Raw genomic sequence first — 4,475 nt, 5'->3', positions numbered from 1 at the left:
ATTATATTTGATTCAGAAACATTAGGTAAACAAATAATATAATTATATTTATAGTATTTATATTAACCAATATTCTTATATTTATGTTTAGCTGATGTTAGCGGTGTGATGTGCTTAAAAAATATTAGTGATCAAACTCCAGATCCAGCCCCATTATGTTCTACAGGTATATTTATTTGTATCTACTAAATTTAATTTAGTTTAAAATATAAAATTAAACAACAAATCTGTGCATAAAGTTTTTTTAAATAAGGGGTTTTATTTTATCTATTTCTTAATAATTACAGGTTTAAATGTTATTGAATCGTATGAGTCTCCTTTAAAGAATACAAGGAATATTCCTATTATATTTGATTCAGAAACATTAGGTAAACAAATAATATAATTATATTTATAGTATTTATATTAACCAATATTCTTATATTTATGTTTAGCTGATGTTAGCGGTGTGATGTGCTTAAAAAATATTAGTGATCAAACTCCAAATCCTGCCATTGCAAGTACAACTTCAAAAATCAAAGGTAAAAATAATATATCTTCATTATTCATTCTCAAGATGAAAAATCATAAAATTCATGAAAATTAACTAATAAAGTTTTATTTATTAGGGAAAAAAATATCTGGTAAAAATATTTTACAACAGATAAAGATTAGACATCGAATTGATTTAACTCCTAAGAAAGGCCGTTTATATGACGCTCTTACAGCAGCCAAAAAGAGTAAAGCAGTGTTACAGTATCGTTTCAAATCACTCAAAACACGGCTACAGGAAGCAGAAAAATATATGGAGCATCATAAAGAATCTTTGAATTCTTTAAATAATATCACTATCAACTTCATAGAATCACAATTAAGAACTCAATCAAAAAAGCCTAGAGGTAGGCGTTTTACACTCGACGATAAGGTTTTTGCTCTTTCTTTATTCAAACAAAGTGGAAAATCCTATAGGTTGTTACAAAAAGTATTCGCTCTTCCATCTAGAAGTTCATTAATGAATTTATTACACAAAATTCCATTTGCAACTGGAATAAATGAAAAGATATTTCAACACCTTAAAAAAACCGTACAAAAAATTAAAAATCCGCTGGATAAATATTGCACTGTTATATTTGACGAAATTTCTTTGTCCGCTGGATTACAATATTTTCCGCATCAAGATAAAGTTATAGGGTTTGAAGACCTTGGAAACAACAAAACGAAATCAGTATTTGCTGACAAAGCGTTAACTTTTATGGTGAGAGGAATTCGCAAAAAATTTAAACAGCCTGTTGCATTTATGTTTACTAGTAGTAGTATGAAGACTCCTGATTTAGTAATTGCTATTAAGGAAGTAATCAAAGCTGTTCAATCTACTGGACTAATAGTAACTGCACTAATTTGCGACCAAGCGTCAACTAATGTTGCAGCTGTTAACAAATTAAAATCTGAAACCAATGAAAAATACAAGAAACTTGGTGAAGAAAACAAAATTTTTGGATTTGAAATAGATGACCAAGAAATTGTACCTTTGTTTGACTCTCCTCATCTGCTTAAATGTATGCGTAACAATTTAATCACCAAAAATTTGAGTTTTATTGATAATGATGGAATCAAAAGAATTGCAAAATGGTCACATATTACTCAACTGTACGAATTAGACAAAAATGAATCCATAATAGGTGATCGCATAAATCCTAAACTGACAGATGGCCATATATATATTAATAAAATGAAAAAAATGAAGGTATCCCATGCAGCCCAGATATTTAGTCAACGAGTGGGTTCAATAATGAAAATCCTTGCTACATGGTCGAGTAAATACATTTTTTTTAAATTAAATATATGTTGAATATCTGTTTATATTAGTGATTCTTAACCGGTATTTCGTGGACAAAAAATAAGTATTCCGCCAAAATTTTTATAAAATGAGTTCCGTCATTTGAGAAAGGTTAAGAACCACTTTTCTATAGATTTAATGTTCTAATATACTAAATATATTTAGTCTAATCATAAAAATAAAAATGTTGTGCTTTTATTTTTTTTTACACAGATGATTCAATAAACAGTCAACTTGATTCATCTGCAGTAGACACTGCTATATTATGTCTTTTCATGGATAAGTTATTTGATAGTGTAAATGGGAGTACAGCTGCACCAACGGTTGGAAAGGACTTAAGATGTGCAGTGACTAAAACTTCTGGCCACTGGAGTTTTTGGAATGATGCACTGCGTATACTTGGGAGTATGAAGTTTATTTGTAGGCAAAACCATGTAGTGTCTATAAAAAATTGGATACTAACTATTAAGGGTATACAATATTTATCTAAAAAGTATTAATTAATTAATTAATTTGTATTTTCCCTTTTGTTTGATATCCTATTTGAATATTTTACATTTAGTTTATTAATTTGTGTGTTCACTATGAAAATATGTTTTTATTAAGAATGTTTTTGATACTGTAATGAATGTGTAATGAAAAACTGAAAACACTAGAAACGTTTTTTTAATGATTGGCCTGGAGGTGGGAAAAAATTGGCCTCTTTAATTGTTTGCACACCTTAAAAAAAAATGAAATGGCGCCCCTGAACTGGGTGTTGTTTAAAAATTTAAAAACTATACACAGTTACTATATAAAAGCGATAACGAATGTACAGAAGTGAATACTTATAGTAGTTATGCACTTATTACACCTATCCAAACAACCGCGGTTCACCCAATCGTATGTACTATGACGTTTTTGTTTGCTATTCAAATAGGTACAGGTTTTCGGATTTTCTTTTAACTGTGCATAATATGGACATGGTATAACGATTTAAAAACTTATGAAACTATTTTTTTTTAACGATTTAAATTGTTTTAAAAATTTGAGGTATATTATGATATCGATTGAAATTTACTTGTGGAGATATCTTGTTTGCAATCTCGTTCAAATAGAAAATTTTTTTTTCATTTCAATCCTATTCTCATCTCGAATGCTCGCAGTAACTCAAAACAAATGTTTTTGAACTTCAGATATCGCTCACCAAAAGTTTCAAAAATCATTTGGTTTTCATCTGATAATGTGTTACGTTTGTAAATAGGGATCAAAATGCCAGAAAAATTCGGGAAAAAAACGGTTTTTATCCCAGAGCCTCGGCAAACGTGGAAAAATTAGATGATATTAAGTTAATACATTTCCGAAAAAAATTGAATTTTTGGAAAATAAAAAAAAATATATTTAAGCTTAAAAATTCAAAAAATCTGTGTAAAAAAAAACCATTTTAAAAAATAGAGAAGGAAACCTGTCATTATCATTTCACATTTGCCAATACGGTTACCAATGTATTATTGTCTTAAAATTTAAAATATTAGTATGGATATTTCAATATTTTTTTTAAAAATAACGTAGTTCCATATCAAATTGGTATTTATGTGGGAGAGTGTATTTCCCCGAAAATAAATCACATGAATTTTTAAATGTTAAAAATTGGATACTTATTTTGTCTATTTATATTTGTAATAACTAATAACGTAGTTAAATATCAAATTGGTATTTATGTGGGAGAGCGTTTTTCCCCGAAAATAAATCACTCGATACAATAAGTACAACTCGGCCACACCCCAGTAGGCAATGTGGAAAATTCGATTGTATGCATGGTTGATCAGCCAGATCATCATTTTTTTATTTTTTTTTTTTACGCTAAATTAAAATATTTAATCATTAGTTAAATCGTATTTAAACATTAATTAAAATAGTTTTTAAAAATATGTATGTTTATAATATTTCGTAGTAGGTTCCCAAAACCTATATAGGTAGGATATATACGTAAGAATGCAAGATTCAGAAAATTTGAAATAGGACTGTTACATGCAAGTTATGTTGTATTCTACTAGACCCCACTCCAATGTTAAACATCCAGGAAATGTGAGCTACCCTTTAGCTGTCTAAAAATTATGCTATTAACACCCTCCAATTCTCAATAGGAATCTATTGATATAACTTTTACTGAAAACAGTCTACTACATTTTGGGTCTATAAACTACAGACAGAAATTATAATATTTATCTATATAATATATACAAATAGAGATCAAAATGCCGGAAAAATTCGGGAAAAATACGGTTTTTTTCCCAGAGCCTCGGAAAACGTGGAAAAATTAGAGAATATTAAAAAAGTACATTTCCGAAAAAAATTGAATTTTTGGAAAATAAAAATAAAATATTTAAGTTTAAAAATTCAAAAAATCTGTGTAAAAAAAAACCATTTTAAAAAATAGAGAAGGAAACCTGTCATTGTCATTTCACATTTGCCAATACGGTTACCAATGTATTATTGTCTTAAAATTTAAAATATTAATATGGATATTTCGATATTTGTTTTAAAAATAACGTAGTTCCATATCAAATTGGTATTTATGTGGGAGAGTGTATTTCCCCGAAAATAAATCAGATGAATTTTTAAATGTTAAAAACTGTATACGTTATTTTGTCTATTTATATTTGTAATAACTAATAAC

The sequence above is a fragment of the Acyrthosiphon pisum genome, chromosome A2, assembly GCF_005508785.2.
Source record: "Acyrthosiphon pisum isolate AL4f chromosome A2, pea_aphid_22Mar2018_4r6ur, whole genome shotgun sequence".
NCBI lineage: Eukaryota > Metazoa > Arthropoda > Insecta > Hemiptera > Aphididae > Acyrthosiphon > Acyrthosiphon pisum.
The sequence above is the reverse complement of the archived record's forward strand: the minus strand, read 5'-3'. Positions refer to the sequence as shown.